General features: G+C 44.2%; 1 long non-coding RNA gene across 1 annotated transcript in view; it reads right to left on the reverse strand.

Moving 5' to 3' along the window:
* The window catches only part of LOC129624359 (uncharacterized), a 54,534-nt gene that overhangs the window by 23,933 nt on the left and 10,176 nt on the right, over positions 1-20,425 (reverse strand). Inside the window, exons 2-3 of the long non-coding RNA XR_008700904.1 lie at positions 5,992-6,056; positions 5,492-5,592 (exon numbers count right to left, since the gene is read on the reverse strand). This is a non-coding gene — a long non-coding RNA (uncharacterized LOC129624359). The remainder of the gene's footprint in view (positions 1-5,491; positions 5,593-5,991; positions 6,057-20,425) is intronic.

A 20,425-nucleotide genomic window follows, 5' to 3' on the forward strand; every position in this document is an offset into this window, starting at 1 on the left:
GCCAGGCAAAACAGGGAAGCTAGTCTTTCGTGTTCTCTTCCAGGGAGCCAAGTTTCCCTTGACCCTTCTCTGAGCGAGAAGGGTCTGCACGAACCCTCAGTGCCTGCCAGGGCAGGCTAACGATCAGAGTCTCTCCCACTCTGCCTTCTGAAGGGTTTGTGCTGTGCTGGTTGGTACATGTATCATTTCTTGCAGGAGTTTCCAAACCTCATCACCGAGGAGCTGTCTCCCAAGTAAAGGCTGTTGTGTGTGTTAAGAAACGACTTTGCTCATCTGCAGACCCCACTGGTTGGATGGTGTCATCGACTCGGTGAGAATGAGTTTGAGTAGCAGTGTTGACCACTTAGTGCTTGTTTTCACGACTGCTGAAAGTGTCTTTTTTTTTTCTTATTAAACTTTTAATTTTGCATTGGAGTAGAAAGGCAATGCCAAAGAATGCTCAAACTACCACACAATTGCACTCATCTCACACACTAGTAAAGTAATGCTCAAAATTCTCCAAGCCAGGCTTCAGCAATACATGAACCGTGAACTTCCAGATGTTCAAGCTGGTTTTAGAAAAGGCAGAGGAACCAGAGATCAAATCGCCAACATCCGCTGGATCATGGAAAAAGCAAAAGAGTTCCAAAAAAAACATCTATTTCTGCTTTATTGACTATGCCAAAGCCTTTGACTGTGTGGATCACAATAAACTGTGGAAAATTCTGAAAGAGATGGGACTACCACACCACCTGACCTGCCTCTTGAGAAACCTATATGTAGGTCAGGAAGCAACAGTTAGAACTGGACATGGAACAACAGACTGGTTCCAAATAGGAAAAGGAGTACACATCAAGGCTGTATATTGTCACCCTGCTTATTTAACTTATATGCAGAGTACATCATGAGAAACGCTGGGCTGGAAGAAGCACAAGCTGGAATCAAGATTGCTGGGAGAAATATCAATAACCTCAGCTATGCAGATGACACCACCCTTATGGCAGAAAGTGAAGAGGAACTAAGAAGCCTCTTGATGAAAGTGAAAGTGGAGAGTGAAAAAGTTGGCTTAAAGCTCAACATTCAGAAAATGAAGAGTTGAGGAGTTTGGCTTATTCCTTTCAATAGTGAAGTCTCTGAAAGTTTTTTGAGCAGACAAATGGCATTGTGAGAGTGAAGTTTTAGGCAAGTTATACTGGTCGTGGTGTTTAGAGGGAGTTGTCATTAAGGAGAGAAGATATAAGGTGGGGCAGTAGTTTGAGGACTATTACAAAGAGCTGATATGAAACCATAAGAATGGGAACTAGGATGACCACAGAGGGAAAGAAAAATAAGGGACAGATAAATGCAAGTTGGAGAGCAAGCAGATAGTAGGCTTACAGAAACAGCAAGCGAGACAATGACATCATAGGGTGAAGGCGGAAAATCTGGAACTTTTTGGTACAGTTGGCTTAAACAAGTTAAATTTGAGGTCTGGTGAGACAACCCCAAGTGAAAGGTAAAAATGACCAGCAACTTCCTGGGGATTCCAGAAAGCAATTGAGAATGAATTCCAGGCTGTAGACATGATTTGTGTGGCATCCGAGTGGAGAGGATGGCTGAAGTTGAGTACTATAGTCTGTAATAAGTTTTAAAATTAGGTAGAGTGACTCCTTCCACTTTATACTTTTTCATAATTGCTTTAGCTCTTCGAATTCTTTTGTCCTTCCATATCACTTTTAAAATAAACTTGCCTAGATCTACAAAAAAAAAAAAATTGCCGGGATTTGGATAGGAATTGCATTAAACCTGCAAATCAGTGTGGGGAGAACTGACATTTTTATTACATTGAGTCTTCCAAATATGAACATGGTATGTCTCTCCATTTCTTTATATCTTTCATCATTTCTTTCATCAGTATTTTGTGGTTTCAGCATACAGGTCCTATACATGTTTAATTTTATTGGGAAAAAAAATCCAATATAATGATTTTAAAATCATTTATACAGATAAGTACAAAGACAAAGGGCTTTGAAATGGAATTAGGTGTCAAAAGCAAATGTTATGTATTTATCTTTTCTCTCCAAAGCAGCAAGATAGAAAGGAAAGAAGTGAGAGTTGACGAGGGTTAAGGCCCAACAGCAAAGGGCTCGAGGGAGCCAGAGATCGCACAGGAGCAGCAGGCCCAGGGTGGGGCAAAGGGTTCCCTGCAGGAGATGTGCAGACGCACCCCCAGGTGGCCTCTACCTATTTCACACATAGTGCTCTCGAGGAGTACCCAGGGCCACCACCAGCTGAGGGTGAGACAGGGAAGCCTGGGATCTCACAAGCAGGAAACACACGATCCCGTTTACTGAGGAGGCCCTATATGAGGTTCCCAGTTTCCCATCCAACTATGGGAAGGCAGGGTATATGAACTGAAATCACTCAGTGACCAGGGGACTCAATCCTAGAATGTACACCATGGCAACCTGCTCTGATGTCATATCTACCGTATGCATGTCTTTTTCTTAATAGCTCAGTATTTCTTCTTGTTGCCAATAGTCGTGGCTGTAAACTTACCCTTAACATTTCCCAGCTGCAGAGCTGCTAGGACACATCTTCCAGGTAAGTCTATGGTGGTCCCTACTGCAGGCAGAGGAGCTAACATCAGGAAAGGTCATGTTATCCCTTACACTCTTGCAAAGATAAAAGTAAAACTGAGCTCAAGCACTGAGAGTTTTTGCCTTAAAAAATCTCATCTCTTCCATAATAAAACAGAACTAGAATACTAGAATTCAGGAAAACAAAGATGAAAATGCAATATCCGTGAATAAAACAGAAAATCAAATTATCCCCTGAAAGAAATGGAATTTTGTTTTTAAAGGCGAATATGATCTTTCTGCAGCAGGATATAATTTTTGGCTCTTTTGTCACAAACATCACTAAAAAGCAATAGCATTTTATTATTGCACAGAGCAGTTCTCGAAGGGAAGGAAGTGATGGGCGTGCCGTATCATGTCAGGCTTCTGTTCAGGCTTATGGAAGATGCTGAAAACACCAAGGTAGGCATCTATCCAAACTCTGTGCAGAAATCCACAAATAAACGGAGCAGACTCCAAGACAGAAAGTGTAAAATAGCACACCATGGGACACTGGTCTCCAGCGTTGTGTAAGTTACAAATTCTAATATAAAGCTATCCAGTATAAATTACTTACCCCTACTACTCAAGATTACTGGAGAGGGTTCAGAACTAATACTGGAAGAGAAAAATGGGTGCCATATAAGTAGAGGAGTCCACAGCTGGGCATTTGGAAGGGGGCCCTAGAGAAGGTGAGAACATGGTTTTGTGGGGTAGGAGGGATGAGCTGGGAGCCTGTGTGAGCAGGCTCTTTCCTACTTCATGTGGGCTTTCTTGAATAGGGTGGTCACACTGAGGAACGGCACTCCAGAATGAACAGGGCGAACCTCCACATGAGGGAATTAAAATATATATATATTTAATTTAATTATTTATTTAGGCTGTGCTGGGTCCTTTTTTTGTTTGTTTTTTTTTTCTTGAAGGTTTTCCCTAGATTTTCTGGGTTTATTTACATGTTATCTTAATGCTTTGTCTTTTCCCTCTTTATTTAAATCTTTACTTCATCTGGAATTAATTTCATTTTAGATATGGCATACTGTCAATATTTTCTGCAAAATAAGGAACTGTAATTGTAATTATCTTATTAACTAAAGTGGTATTTAGAAAATTGGTTTAAGTTCTCAACTCTCTTCTCTACCTGTAGTACGGTTAATTGCTGTGCAGGGGCTTTCTCTAGCTGCGGTGAGCAGGGGTTACTCTCTAGTTGAAGCACAAGGGCGTCTCTTTGCAGTGGTTTCTCTTGTTGTGGAGCACAGGCTCTGGGGCGCACGGGCTTCAGTAGCTCGGCACGTGGGCTCAGTGGTGTGGCGCATGGGCTCGTTGCTCTGAGGCATGTGGGATCTTCCTGAACCAGGGAGAGAACCGGTGTCCCCTAAATTGCAAGGCAGATTCTTAACCACTGGACCACCAGGGAAGCCTGACACAAGGGAATTAAGTGATGATTTGATCAAGGTTAGAGGGACCACGGGAAGTAGTCAGAAAAGGGAAGAGTAGCAACGGTGCAATAGTCTCCGTGCTTCCACTGCATGGGGCGTGGGTTTGATCCCTGGTCGGAGAACTAAGATCCTGCATGCCACGCAGTGTGGCCCGCCATCCCCTCCCCAAAAAAGACTCAATAGTGCCTACTCTGGGCCAGGGACTGGTCTCAGGACAGTTTACGGATGAAGAAAGTAAGGCACAAAGAGCTTAAGTAAATTGTCTAAACCGGCAGAACTTAAGTCACTGTTCTTAACCACCACATTATGCAAGTGGTTTAAAAAGGTTCTAAATATGAGTCACAAATAGAAAAGTTGGTGCCAAGTCCTCCCTATTTCATAGCCAGTTGCCATAACAAATTCCCCTGTTCGGGACTTAATGACATGGCCCCTTGTCACTGCCATTAAGACTGGAAGATTTCCATTGCTGCTACAAAGACTTAAAGAAAACGCAATCACTGAGGGAGAAATTCTCCATGAGGAGAGAAAGGGCCGGGGAGGGAAGATTTGGTTAAGAGACACAGAAAAATATGGAAAAACAAACAAACAAATACGGGGCTGGGATTCAGGAGGTTATGGAACAACCATTCAACCTCAGTCAAAGGGTTCAATCTGGAATGTCTAACAAAAAGGTCAAAAGTGTCACCAAAGTGAAGTGGCCCCACTAGGCAGCTAGTAAACAGAAGAGAGAAACTGATTAAGCTATAGCCCAATCATGGCATGACACAAAATCTGCTTGACTGAATACACTGCATACCTGTAAATGACATTCTTCATGATTTGGCAAAGTGGGTTTGCCCAAGAAGCATCCAAATAACAGCTAGTCATGCTGAAAGCCACTAGGGGGCAGCTCAGTTCAGTCGCTCAGTCATGTCCGACTCTCTGCGACCCCATAGACCGCAGCACACCAGGCTTCCCTATCCATCACCAACTCCCGGAGCTTCTTCAAACTTATGTCCATCAAGTCAGAGATGCCGTCCAACCATCTCATCCTCTGTCATCCCCTTCTCCTCCTGCCCTCAATCTTTCCCAGCATCAGGGTCTTTTCAAATGACTCAGTTCTTCAGGTGGCCAAAGTATTGGAGTTTCAGCTTCAACATCAGTCCTTCCAATGAATATTCAGGACTGATCTCATTTAGGATGGACTGGTTGGATCTCCTTGCAGTTCAAGGGACTCTCAAGAGTCTTCTCCGACACCAGAGTTCAAAACCATCAATTCTTTGATGCTCAGCTTTCTTTATGGCCCAACTCTCACATCCATACATGAATACTGGAAAAACCATAGCTTTGACTAGACAGACCTTTGTTGGCAAAGTAATGTCTCTGCTTTTTAATATGCTGTCTAGGTTGCCCATAGCTTTTCTTCCAAGGAGTAAGCGTCATTTAAGGGGGCAGTACCATAGGGAAAACAGCAGGAAGGGTGGCCTCCCAAGGTCTCACCTGTTAGAGAAGAGCATGTAGTTGGTTCTCAGCATCCATGGAAGGTACCAGCGGTGCACAGCAAGGAGCCTTCTCTTCCATCACAGTGGTTTTCTCCTTCTCTGCAATTATGTTTAATAGCAAAACGAGGGACTTCCCTGATGGTCCAGTGTTTAAGACTCTGCCTTCCAATGCTAGAGGCTCAAGTTCAAACCCTGGTTGGGAAATTAAGATCCCACAAGTCCCATGGTGTGGCCCAAAATTTTAAAAATAAATAATAGGGAAAACAAGACTCATCCTTTCAAACTTTGGCTTTGAGGTTGACCCAGGGTGTAACATGGGGTGCTGTGCTGTCTTGGCCACACGACATGGGGCCAGTCCTCCAGGCCCACCATGGCCAAGCCCAGTGCTTTATCACAGAGCATCTTTATCAGGCCTCTTCAGAGCTTCTGCTGAGGCTCAAGACAACAGTCACACATCTGTTTCAGGCCACAAGGGGGAAGGGAAGGCTTCTTTCTTACCTCTCTCTCAGAGCTTTTGCTCTGCAAAGCAGTGTTCCTTTCAGAATGAAGTTGCCAGCATCCTTCTAGACATAGATAACAAAAGTCAGCACCCATATGAGCCAGCTCCTGGGTTCCTTTCTGAAACTCTCCAATTATAAGAGTTCTCCCAGTGCTCCTCTCCCACCTTGGACCTCGGGTCACTTGTGTTGGCTGCTTATTTTGTCTGAAATATCCTTCTCTAATTCCCTCCTTCCTTGCTAATGCTAAGTCACTTCAGTCGTGTCTGACTCTGTGCGACCCCATAGACGGAGCCCACCAGGCTCTCCCGTCCCTGGGATTCTCCAGGCAAGAACACTGGAGCGGGTTGCCATTTCCTTCTCCAATGCATGAAAGTGAAAAGTGAAAGTGAAGTCGCTCAATCATGTCTGACTCTTAGCGACCCCATGGATTGCAGCCTAACAGGCTCCTCTCTGTCCATGGGATTTTCCAAGCAAGAGTACTGGAGTGGGGTGCCATTCCCATTCATCCAGTAAGAATTACCTTGGTCACCTCCTCTAGGAAGTCTATCCTGACTGCCCCCAGGTTACACGGTAAACAACTCAAATATATGGCCCCCAGCATCCTGTGCTAAGCTCATCACACCACTTATCAAGCTATAAAGCATTTTCTCTTTTCTCCCACTGGACTGTAAGCTTCATCAGGGAAGGGTGTGTGTTTGGATCATTGTGAATAACCAACATTCAAGAGAAGAAACATTTAGGGTCTTGACGAATATTTGTGTGCGTGCACGATCAGTTGCTAAGTCACGTCCGCCTCTTTTGCAACCCCATGGACTGTAGCCCACCAGGCTCCTCTGTCCATGGGATTTCCCAGGCAAGAATACTAGAGTGGGGTGTCATTTCCTTCTCCGGGGGACCTGCCCTACCCAAGGATCAAACTCGTGTTTCCTGCATCTCCTGCTTGGCAGGCGTATTCTTTACCACTGAGCCACCTGGGAAGCCCTGACAAATATTTGCAGGATGAACTGATGTTGGAACCAGGCAGGTGCAGAAAAATAATCATCTAGGAGTGGGATGGTCAAGAACACAGGTACTGGTGTCAGACCGGGGTTAGAATCCCAGTCTTGTCACTGAGTCCAGCTAAGAAATGTTACACCTCCCTAAGCCTTAATTCCCTCATTTATAAAACAACAATGACAATAAATAATAATTACTAGCTTTGTTTTTATCACAGGACCTACCTCAGGATTGAAATAAGGATCAGATGAGATGTTCTGAGTGCTTGCAACAGAACTCAGCCCGTTCTAAAGGCTTGACAATCCTTCGCAATATGCCCACCCCTCCCCCAATGCTGGCCTAGCCCTTCCCCTGCAGGAGTGGATTTGAAGAGAAAAAAAATCATTAATTTGCTTAGAAAATCCTGACATTCATATTTGAAGAAAACAAAATCGGATTGCTTTTCAAAGACAGCCTCCCATCAGCCAGAAGCCGATTACTCATCTTTCAAGAAGATGAGTAAATATTTTTTGCACTGTCATCCTGGAATGAGTCACAGCAACGGAGGGTCTCGTTTCCAAGGGCGCATTTGAAGTGTGTCTCAAGAGCCCTGTGTTACAGAACTCGCCACTAGGTGGCAGCCGAGCCGGGGACCCTCGGAGAGGAGAGTGGCCTGACCCTTAAGAGGGCTTGCGGAGGCCGCAGCGCTTGGAAACGAATAACTGACTCATCCAGGGAGTGTTAGCCCAGAAAATGACAAGGGCTTATTTCAACAGCGTGTAAAATATACCGTCCCTGGGCCCAGAGTAGTACTATAGACCCGGGAAGCCTGAGGGTCACCTCCTCCTCAGAAAAAATTCAGGCCGTTGACAAATGAAGACCCAAGAGCTTATAAACTATTTTGGACATGTTATAAATTTGATCCCAAGATAATTAAGTGATACTGCAAACAGCCTTATCTAGCTGTGTGTCTTCCCTGTTTAAAAGCCTGCAATGACCCTGTGGGGATTTCTTAACCAGAGGTGGGAGGGTGGAAGCTGGAGTCTGATGTCAGGATCTCCAGGGGAGCAACCCTGGTTTGAGAAAGAATATCCAATATGCCTGTTTTTCTCTTTCCTTTCCTTTTTCTTTTTGACCGCTTCACAAGGCGTGTGGGATTTGTTCCCCAACCAGGGATGGAACCTGGCCCCTCTGCATTGGAAGGTGAAGTTTTAACCACTGGACCGCCAGGGAAGTCCATGCCTATGTTCTTCATTATACAAACACAGGAAGCACAGTTTTGAGGGGGGTCTATCTAGTGGCTGTATGCAAAAGATAGAGTGAAAAAGCATTGACAGGACATGACATTTTTTTAAAAAGGTAACATGGACACAGTATTAACAACAATAACGATAATGAACATTTATTAAGTATTTAATATGCACAGTTGACTTCCTGTAGCACTGACAGGTTATGCTCTCCTTGCAGTCCAAGGACTCTCAAGAGGCTTCTCCAGCCCCACAGAGTGAAAGCAATATATAGTAAGATGTTACTATGTGTAAAGCAGATAGCTAGTGGGAAGCTATCTGTATTACACCGGGAGCTCAGCTCGGTGCTCTGTGATGACCTAGAAGGGTGGGAGGGAGGCTCAAGGGGGAGGGGACATATGCATACTTCTCGCTGATTCATGTTGTACAACAGAAACCAACACAACTCACGTTGCTCTCACACACACGCAGGCTTTGCCCATGTGCTCCTGGCCACGCATCATCAGCTCGGACATTGCTTCCTCTACGGAACCCCGATGGCCACCATCTGCGTTCCTGGCACTCTCTTCTCTGCTGCCGGGGGACCCTGTCACAGCTAGAACCCTGGAACGCTGGAACGTTCCACTTTCTGCCTTTGACCCATTTGTCTGCCTCCTGCACTGGACTTCCTGAGAACCCGACTTGCTCTTGTTCATCCTTGGCTGTGCAGTCTAGCCCAGCGCCTGCCACAGAAGAGATGCTCACCATTCCACATGTTTACCAAATGATCTTAAATATCCTGTTTTTTTTTCTCAGGATGGAGAATGCAACACCTTAAACCAGGGGTGTTCTTGCCTGGAGAATTCCATGGTTAGAGGAGCCTGGCGGGCTACAGTCCATGGGGCCCCAAAGAGTCGGATACAACTGAGCGACTGACACTTTTCGCTTTTCCCAGACCCTGGTGCATGGCCTGTTAGGAACCAGGCCACCCAGCAGCAGGTGAGTGGCACCCTCATCGCTTGCATTACCGTCTGGACCACCATGGCCTTCCATGGAAAAAATAGTCTTCCACAAAACCCATGCCTGGTGCCAGAAAGGTTGGGAACCGATGCTTTAAACCACACAACTGACCTGTATTTAAGAGCTGGGGGAGGGGGGTCCATGCAATCCCAGTTGTTAGCTCCTGTGCTCAACTATGTTCCAAGACAGGACACGAGTCTGGGACAGTGGGCATGGCTGAGGCTGTCAAAGCAACATTGGCAACTTCCCCCATGGGGCTTCTTTTGGAGCCTGTGTATGCCTGACTAGAGACCCCTGTTTAGAGCAAGGGGTTGGGGGCCGTGCCTCTGGCCCCTTCCCTGATGCTCCCTCTGGTTCTCAGTGAGGGCTGGGAATTCTTCCAGGGAGGAACTCCACAGTCAGCAAGCTTTTTCACAATTTATTTCAGGCCGTTTGTCTTCCCCTAGGTGTGTGGCACTGTGGGGCTGAGGCTCACAGCCGTTGTCCTAAATCCCTTGCAGATATAGATGTGTGCAATTTTTAGATGATAGAGATGCAGTGTCAAAGCACTGCTCCCAGTGTCAATTTACTGCTCCCCGTGGGCACCACAGCACTGCAGTGAACTGGCTGCCTCGGCAAGAGACACCTTCCGAAAGCAGCCTCTCCTGAGAGCTCCATCGCCTGAGTTTATAGCAAGCGTTTAGTATGCCTTCTCTAAGAGCCGAATAAAATGCCTATTTCCTGGTCCTGTCTTGCTAAAGATCTCAAAAACGTATTGTGAATATTTTACGCTCATGGTAAAACTGAGAGACTAATAGAACAAACATCTCTCCTCTGCCACCCACTTTGTCACAGGTTAACATTTTACAGTATAGTTCCCAAATTCTTCTTCTTAAGATGTAAATTACAGATACGGATGAAGATTCCTTGGGGGCAAAAGCTCCAAATCTCATCCCCGTCTCTCTTCACAATCTTGAATTTTAATGTTTATCATCTTCAATAGTTTTAAACATTGACTACATATGTACGAATCCATAAACAAGATTTAGTGCTGTTTTGGAACTGTTTTAGCAGTATAAAAATGACATATTACTGCACTGATCTTTCTGTGAATTGCTTTCTTCACTCAATAGTATTATTTTTGAGATTTTAAAATATTGATACGCATAGGACTAGCTCATTCACTCTAAGAATAGATGGTTGCTTTATGTTTTTCTGTGATTTGTGAACATTTTGTTATTCCTCTTTTTTTTTTTTCCTGCAAAAACAATACCGCAGTGACCTGTCTTATACACATCGACTGTGTGTATTTGAGAAAATATGTCCAGAGCAGAATTGGTGGGTTATAGAATTAGATATCTTTGACTTCACTAGACATTGCCAAATTGTTTTCTGAAGTGGTTGTATCAATTTATATGGCCAATAACAATGTCAAGGTTTCTATTTTTTCATGTCCTTGCTTCCTCTATATGGAAAAAAAATTCAAACTTACAGAAATGTTGCCAAAATGCTACGATGAACACATGTATCTTCTTTATTTTAACAGTTACTAACATTTTGCTATATTTGTTTTCCCTTTCTCTTCAAAGTTTCTTGGTCTTTTGTGTTCTGTTTTCAAATGATACATATATTGAAACACATGTATACAGACATAAATAAAGATATTTAATAAATACAAATAAAATTTTAAATATGTATGTATCTATCCTAGAACAAAGATATTCTCCTACATAACATAATGTAATTATTACACCCAGGAAATTAAACACTGAGATAACTCTATTACCTATTATATAGGCCAGATTCAAAGTTCTCCACTGAGCTAATAGTGCTCTTCGTAATTTTTCCTCCAGTCCAGAATCTAATCAGGGATTGAACATTGTATTTAATTGCCATATATCTTTAGTCTTCTTTAATTCCCTTTAATCCATAAAAATTCCCCAGCTTAAAAAATAAAACTCCATGACATTAATATTTTTTCTCCTTGCCAACTCGTGATAACGTCAGACTCTTTCATCTTTGCCGCATTGACAGGGAGTGAAATATCTCATTGTGATTTTAATTTTTTTTCCCCTTGATTCCTAGTGCAGTTGAGAAAACTTTCATATGCATATCGGCAATTCAAGCATCAAAAATATTTTCTGTTTAATATCTTCTGCCTGTTTCAGTACTTTGTAGTTTGCATTTGTTTTTACAGATTTATGAAAGTTCTCTATATATTCTGGAAACTAAACGATTGTCAGTTAAAGGCCATGTTAGCTATGATGCTTGGGTAGGTTGTTGAACAGAGGTTTTTAATTTTAATAATCAAATGTATCAATGTTTCCCTTAATAATCTGTGACTTTGCAAAAAGTCCTTTCCCATCCCAAATTCATAAGACATTCTCATAAAGATAATTTTAGATCTTTCATCCACTTGAAATCTATTTTGTGCATATGATAAGTATCTAATTTCAACTTTTTATATGTAATATACTGCTGCTGCTGCTGCTGCTAAGTCACTTCAGTCATGTCCGACTCTGTGCGACCCCATAGACGGCAGCCCACCAGGCTCCCCCATCCCTGGGATTCTCCAGGCAAGAGCATTGGAGTGGGTTGCCATTTCCTTCTCCAATGCATGAAAGTGAAAAGTGAAAGTGAAGTTGCTCAGTCATGTCTGACTCTTCGTGACCCCATGGACTACAGCCTACCAGGCTCCTCCGTCCATGGGGTTTTCCAGGCAAGAGTATTGAAGTGGGGTGCCATTGCCTTCTCTGATGTGATGTACTGATGTTACTTACTACAGAGCCCATCCTTTCTCCACTGATTCTTAATTCCATCTCTGTCATAATCAGGTTTTCATATAACTAGCATTATGCTCTTTTCACTCATGAGTGGAACTGGTGGGTCATAGGTCATAGATACCTATATCCTTACTAGATATTGTATAATTGCTTTATAAACTGATTGTATTGATTTATACTGCCAATAACAATGACAAAGTTTCCATTTCTTCATGCCCTTACCAACTCTCTTTTGGGAAAAATTCCCTTGCTTTATTTATCTGTCCCTATTGGGTTTCTCTGGTGGCTCAGTGGTAAAGAATCCACCTGAGATATGGGTTCAATCCCTGGGTCAGGAAGATCCCCTGGAGGAGGGCTTGGCAACCCACTCCAGTATTCTTGCCTGGAGAATTCCACGGACAGAGGAGCCTGGTGGGCTACAGTCCATGGGGTTGCAAAGAGTTGGACATGATTGAGCAGCTAAACAACAACAAGCCAATATTACACTATCTTAGAGGAGGTACATCTTTGCAATAAGTGCTATCATCGGGTAAGAGTGGAGGTCCCAAAAGGAGGATAAGAAACAGCTGAGGCAGAGCCAAACTTCCTCACCTATATCTTAGCTGACCTCTGTCTCCCACTCACAGACACACATTGCTTGTTGATGAGTCTCCTGAGATTTTTCAGTTGTTTATCATTTAGCATTAGAAGAATATTGTGAAGATGAAATGAGCAAGTCCTAGTGAAGTGCTTGGTACAAAGTAAGCCCTCTGTAAATATAAACTATTATTCAATTTCAGTTAATGGCAGTGAATTAGCTGAGTCACTCAAATTAGAGACCTGGGGCTCATGAATGATTCCTATTCTGTGCATTCACACACAATAACCAAGTCCACTGATTCTGTGTGCATGCTAAGTTGCTTCAGTTGTGTCCAACTCTTTGCAACCCCATGGACTGTAGCCCCCCAGGCTCTGTTCATGGATTCTCCGGGCAAGAATACTGGGGTGGGTTGCCATTCCTTCCTCCAGGGGATCTTCCTGACCCAGGGACAGAACCCAAATTTCTTATGTCTCCTGCATTGGCAGATGGGTCCTTTACCACCAGTACCACCTGGGAAGCCCCTACTGATTCTGCTTCCTCGGTATTTCTCACACTGGTTCCTTCTCTCTGTCCTTGGTCCTGGCTTCCCTGCTGGCTCAGACGGTAAAGCGTCTGCCTGCAATTTGGGAGACCCGGGTTTGATCCCTGGGTCAGGAAGATCCTCTGGAGAAGGAAATGGCAACCCACTCCAGTACCCTTGCCTGGAAAATCCCATGGACAGAGGAGACTGGTAGGCTATAGTCCATGGGGTCGCAAAGAGTCAGACACGACTGAGCGACTTCACTTTCCTTTTCCTTGGTCCCTGTTCTGGTTCAGGTCCTCATTGCTGCTGGTCTGAATTACTGGGCTCCCGGCAGCTCTTCTTGTTCTTCCAGTTCTTCCTCCTTGGTACTACCAGAATGATATTTCTAAGATACATTTGATTGTGACAGTCCTTGGTGCCTTCAGAATAATATACTGACTAGCTGTGTGGCTCTGAGTAAGCTACATAACACCTCAAGTCTTTGTTTGCTAAGCTGTAAAGTGGGGATCATTGCAATATCTCTTACAGCTGTTGTGAACATGGGCTCTAATTCAGGTGTAGCACACGGCATATGATAAGCACTCCAAAAATATTACTTCCAGTCATTAGTTTCTCATTTTCTTTATGTGATGCCTGATGCTGGTTTTGTCTCCAGCATCCTTATTACTTTCCTTCTTTTAAACAGTCTCTTAGGTCTTAGTCATGTAGTTCAGGTTGGATTGACCCCATCCCAACTCCAGAGGTGAGTCCCAATTGACATAGGAGTGTTCCATCACCTCAAGTCAAGTCAGACCAATGAAAGCCAAACAGGTTTAATTTCAGTGATTCAGTTTGCATTACTGAAAAGTAAATTCTCCTTACCCCCACTCCAATATTCTTGCCTAGAGAATCCCATGGACAGAGCCTGGTGGGCTATAGTCCATGGGGTTGCAAAGAGTCAGACATGACTGAAGCGACTTAGCACAAGCATGCACAAACTCTCCTTTCCTGGAGATCCTGAACAAGAATATTTGCAGCTCCAGGAGTTACAGGCTACCATTGTTGGATCACAAGTGAAAAGCTAGCTTTATAAGGAATTAAGTCTATGGAGAGCAAACTGTAGGCTTGCAATGAAACATGATTGAGCTGCTGGTTCAAGCGTCACCTGAAGGTAGCCCTCTATCTTGATATTTCATGAGCCCATAAGTTTGCTTTCTTGTTTAGGCCGATTTTATATGGGTTTCCAGCTACTTGCAACATAGAATCTAACATATGGTGCCTGAAAATGGATTCTTGAGCACTTGTTTGTCTTCAGACCATATTGTTCTAAGTGAAGCTGCCTCTGAGGTCCATACCTGCTATGGTAGATTGAGGGGTGGCTCCCCAAAAGAAATGTCCACCTAGAGCCTGTGAGTGTGACCTAATTTGGAAAAAGGGTCTTTGCCAATGTCATTAAATTAAGAATGTTAAAATGAGATATTATTGAATTAGCAGGGTGGGCCCTAAATCCAATGACAAGGGTCTTTATAAGAGACAGAAGAGGATACAACGTGGATGGAAAAGAAGGGATGGCCATCTGAAGGCAGAAGCGAATGCTGGACTGATGCAACCATAAGCTGATGACTGTCAAGAGTTTCCAGAAACTGCAAGGAAGGATTCTCCCCTAGAGTCTTCTTCACTAGAGTTTGGGGCATTTGAATTCAGACTTCTAGACTTCTAGAACTGTGACAGAATCTATTCCTACTTCTTTAAGCCATCAAATTTGTGGTAATTTGTTAATTAGGAAATTAATACACCTTAGGTGGGCAATTTGCATATCTAGAACTACCTTAATGAGGGGACCCTCCTCCCCAGCAATTCCTATCCCTTATAGGAGAAGTTGCTGTACTGTGCTAAGTTGCTTTAGTCGTGTCTGACTCTGCGACCCTATGGACTATAGCCCACCAGGCTCTTTTGTCCATTGGATTCTCCTGGCAAGAATACTGGAGTGGGTTGCCATGCCTTTTCTCCAGGGGATTTTCCCAACTCAGGGATTGAACTGGAGTTTTTTATATGTCTCCTGCATTGGCAGGTGGGTTCTTTACCACCAGCGCCACCTGGGAAGCCCTAGAAGTTGCCTGAGTATATTTATTCACATCCTCATAGTCTTCACTATGGTTCTTCCTACTGTAACACAAGATTACTTTCTATATCCATATCCTGAAATTTTATCTTGATCCTTTCCTCTCCTTTTCTATCAAAATTTAAGCCAAACTAGGGTGACCATATGTACCACTTTGCCCAGAACTGTTCAGTTTGTACCTCCTGCCCTAATGTTCTTATTGCTGTTATTTTAATATTATTTATTTGGCTGAGCAGGTCTTGGGGCTTCCCAGGTGGCGCCAGTGATAAAGAACCCATCTGCCAATGCAGGAGAGGAAAGAGACACAGATTCGATCCCAAGGCCAGTAAGATCCCCTGGAGGGGGGCATGGCAACCCATTCCAGCATTCTTGCCTGGAGAATCCCATGGACTGAGGAACTTGGTGAGCTACAGTCCACGGGGTTGCAAGGAGTCCGACTTGACTGATGCGGCAGCACCCACGAACACTGCCATGTCTTAGTTATGCCCTCAGGATCATTTTATTAATTGTTGTCGCATGTGGGATCTAGTTTCCAGATCAGGGATCAAACCCAGGACCCCGGCATTGGGAGCATGAAGTCTTAACCAATGAGCCACCAGGGAGTCCCCCAATGTTGTTATTATTAATAGCAGACTTTCACTCTCAAAGTGTCTTAATTTGCTCAATTAATTCTACAGTCTTGTGAATGAAATCGGCCAGCCTCTGCCAAGCTCACCGTGTTAAAGATACCAGTCATCACCTTCCTACCCACACTTCCTAAGGGAAAATTTCGTGCCCAAAGCTCTGTACCCTTAATGACCGGCACCACTTGTTGCCCCACTCTCGACTCAGCAGCAGCAGCAGCGTGATGGATTGGGGTGGTCAGAAGCAAGTGATTTTTTTGGTCATCTGTCTTAAAAAGGTGAGCTGGCTATACTAAACTCTTCTCTTAGAGGTTTGAAATTGGGAAATGGAGAGACTTAAGCGACTAGGAACACAGCTATCATGAAAGAGCGTGAGGCAGCGTTCAAGACTTGAGGAACAATCAGTTCCCCTGTCCCCAAGGAACAGGATGGAGGAACCATCAATACGACTGTAGGCTTACACATCCAGAGTTGCCCTCCAGGGGGCGCCATTCACACAGAACACCTCGTGACTAATTGTGAAGCCGTGCGATGCGGGTAGCCCTGATTGTTTTGCTTCCTGGAATCTTTCTGTTATAGTTCCGGTTCTTATATATTTCTATCAGTGGTTCTCAGACGCGGCTGTCTGTCAGAATTACCTGAGGACATTAAAAAAAAAAAAAATCCTGCTCCCCAGGTCGCACTCCACACTGAATAAATGAGAATCTCTTGAGTGAGAACCAGGTCTCAGTAGTTTGAAAAACTTCTCTCCGGTGAGGTGAATGTGTAATCAAGATTGTGAATCACCTGATCAGGGAGTGATTCCTGGGCCCCTTCTCTGAGGTCATGTGAGTGGGTCTCAAGTGCAACCAAAGGATTTGTATGCATGGCTCCTCCCAGGCTTCTGAAGGAGCTTGGGCACTCCTTGGTGTTCTGGATGGTAGGATATGGCCTATGACAGTCTTCTTACTGACCAGCTGTCATAATCCTTATCTAGAAAAATCTGGTGCACTTTGCCTGACACTCTAAATAATGAGGTAGTTAAATTGCTGGCTAATTTCATCAGCTGTCGGAATAGCTCTTTGCATGAAAATGAGAATTATGTAAAATAGAATCTTGTTTTTGTTCATCCCTCCTGCTTTGCCTCTCTTGATGCTTCTGTGGACAGGGTGAGTCATCTCTCAGCTACAACTGGACTGGAGTTTCTTTTAAACTACACAGCAAAAAGTTGATTGTGCTTTTTCTTTTTCTTTCAGTATTTCACACTGGCTTCAGGCTGTTCGTTTTCAATCATGTTTTTGCCCTTCTGCCTGGATATAAACATTCCTGTCTCACCTGCAGCAGCTGGCAGATGCCAGAGGTTTGTTTATAAAAGAGCATAGGGACATAAGAACTATATTTGGGAATGGCCACTTTGAATGACAAACTGATTCATGCTCTGGAATTTTCTTAATTAAATAGACCTGGAGGAACAGACTTTTCTGTCCACTAGATGACTTCCTCCTGTCTTTGCTGGAAGAATCATTGATCATTTGTTATTATTAGCAGCACCCACCCACCCAACACCTGAACACCACTTTTAGAAATGAGATTAAATGATCTGATTCCAGAGAGAAAAATCTCTCATGATCAACAGTGACAGGCAGGACTGCCTCACACCACCATGGTGATTTACTTAGTTTTCCCGTGAAAAGGTAACGGGGAGAAAAGGACAAGCTAAGTCTTTTCCAGGGAGATGTGGAGCCCTGGGCTCATGCATGAAGCTCCAGCTGCGACAGGCCTTCATAATCCCTGGCTTCCCCATTGAATGCAGTGCCCAGAGATTTGAACAGATGCCAGCCAGAGGAGAGACTGTGAGAATTCTGGACCAGGCATTCTCTAGAAGAAAGAAAAATACTCATCAGTTTTAGAATTCTCCGTGCTCTTTCTGTCTTTGCTTTTTCACACCTGTTCTTCTTACCTGCCTGGTGAACTCATTTCCATTCTTCAAGACCCAGCTCACACAACCCCTCTGTAAAGGTCCCTCTCGTTTTCTGTGCTAGGACGTGTGGCTCCTGGCCATAATGTTGTTATCGTACTTATCATTCTCTTTACTTAGCCATAGCCCTTCTCACTAGTTAAAAAACCCTCTGGAAAATTCCCTGGCAGTCCAGTGGTTAGGGCTCCCGTGCTTCCATTGCAGGGGGCATGGGTTCGATCCCTGGTCAGGGAACTAAGATCTCGCATGCCACGTGGCAAGGCCAATTAATTAATTAATTTAATTAAAATGCTCCGAAGGTGGGACTGACTCTCTGACGTGTCCCTTTACCCTGAAGCCTATACAAGTCCTGCTGGCACAGATCTGGTACTCAAGAAATAGATGATGAATTTAGAATGACACTGGAAGGAAGACAAGAATGAATGGTATGTCTCTGAGTGCAGGACTTCCATACATGATCTTATTAAAGCTTAACAACCTTAAGAGGTAAATAGAAAAATAAGAAATATTACTGTGCTTTCTTTCTCACTGCTAATAATGGGCAGGGGTCAGAGTGGCTCTCTGACTCCCAGTCACGTTCTTTCTCCATCCTATGATAGCCTGAGTTACTCAAAAGGCCTCTTTGAAAATGGGAACATATATTCCTTTTCCTTAAACAGAGCATGCTAACCAGCACAGTTCACTTCATTTGAAAATTCCTATTTTGAGGGCATTAGCTTAATTTTCGCCTCTTATATGCAAAACCTTTGAAAAGTAGAAGTATCCGCAATTACACAGAGAAGTGGTTCTTTCAGGAAAAATTTAGCAGGAAACTTATGCCCATATTCAGCATCTTAAATTAAAAGTATCAAGTGGTCTTATGAGATAGGAGCACACAGTGCGGTGGGCTTCTTTCAAAAGGCCCGTTTAGAAATACAGCACAGGGACTTCCCTGGCGGTCCATGGTTAAAACGCCAAACTTCCAATGCAGGGGACCCAGGTTCGATTCCTGGTTGGGGAACTGAAATCCCATGTGGGGCCAAAAAAAAAAAAAAGACAGAGATTGACTCTACCCAATGAACTGTGTACTTGAAGTTCTCAAAATAAAGGTTTTCATTTCCCCAAAAGAATTATTAAAGGAAAAAAAGTGCAGCATGGAGTGCATTGGCATCTCTCAAAAGCAGACACATCCTGCAGTAGCGACAAAATGATCTCAATCCACGAGACTGTAATAGAATAACCGCATCTATAGATGAGCTTAGAGGGCAGGGTAAGAGTAGTAAGGGCCTCCATGTGTCACCACAGGCAATGTGCAAGACTGTTCCGGAGACTGTGATAAGCAGTACAGGCCTCAGTGTCAGCGATGCCCTGCAAGCATGCTCACGAGAGCATTACTCACAACAGCTAAAACATGGAAGCCACCCAAGTGTCCATGGATGGATGAATAGATAGGCAAAATGTGGTGTACAAGTACAATGGAATATTGTTGTTCAGTTGCTCAGGTGTGTCTGACTCTTTGAGATCCCATGGACTGTAGTGTGCCAGGCTCCTCTGTCCATGGGATTTTCCAGGCAAGAATACTGGAGTGGGTAACCATTCCCTTCTCCAGGGTCTCTTCCCAACCCAGGGATCAAACCTGGGTGTCCTGCATTACAGGCAGATACTTTACTGTCTGAACCACCAGGGAAGCCCTACAATGGAAGATTATTCATCCTTTAAAAGGGAGGAAATTCTGGCACATGCTGCAACATGGACGAACCTTCAGCACGTTATGCTAAGTGACATAGAGAAATAAGTCAGCCACTAAAAGACACACACAGTATGGTTCCTCTTATATGAGGTACTTAGAGTAGTCCAAATCATAGAGGTGGAAAGCAGAATGGTGGTTGCCAGGGAGTGTGGGGAGTGGGGAGTTAATGTTTAATAGACGAGGAGTACTAGTTTGTGAAGAAGGAAAGCGTTCTGGAGATGGATGGTGGCATGTTATGAAAGTGTTTAATACTGTTGATCAGTACACTTAAAAATGGTGAGTTTTATGATACACATATTTTATCATAATAAAAAACTGGGGAATCAAACCAAAAATAGAATGTATGTATGTGTATGCTCAGTCACTCGGTCGTGTCTGACTCTTTGTGACCCCATGGACTGTAGCCCCCCAGCCGCCTCTGTCCGTGGGATTCTCCAGGCAAGAATACTGGAGTGGGTGGCCATTTCCTCCTCCAGGGGATCTTCCCCGACCCAGGGGCACAGCAATCTGATAGCATTGGTTCCCTCTGGGTTGGGGTAGGGAGGAAAACAGGATTGTGGGGGGGAGGGGGAGGGGGAGGAGGATGGCGGGGTAGGCCTTATTTGTAATGCAAAATGAATGCCTGCTTCCTCCTTCGCCGTCCCCCCTCCCCCTCCTCTGCCTCCTGATTAGGTTCCAAACTCTGTTCTACCTGTTATTAAGTGAAGTTGCTCAGTCGTGTCCAACTCTGCAATCCCATGGACTGTAGATGGGATCTACAGTAGGCTATAATCCCATGGACTGTAGCCTACCAGGATCCTCCACCCATGGGATTTTCCAGGCAAGAGTACTGGAGTGGGTTGCCATTTCCTTCTCTAGGGGATCTTCCTGACCCAGGGATAGAACCCGGGTCTCCCGCATTACAGGCAGACTCTTTACCAACTGAGCCACCAGGGA

The sequence above is a fragment of the Bubalus kerabau genome, chromosome 12 (genome assembly GCF_029407905.1).
Source record: "Bubalus kerabau isolate K-KA32 ecotype Philippines breed swamp buffalo chromosome 12, PCC_UOA_SB_1v2, whole genome shotgun sequence".
Classification (NCBI taxonomy): Eukaryota; Metazoa; Chordata; class Mammalia; order Artiodactyla; family Bovidae; genus Bubalus; species Bubalus kerabau.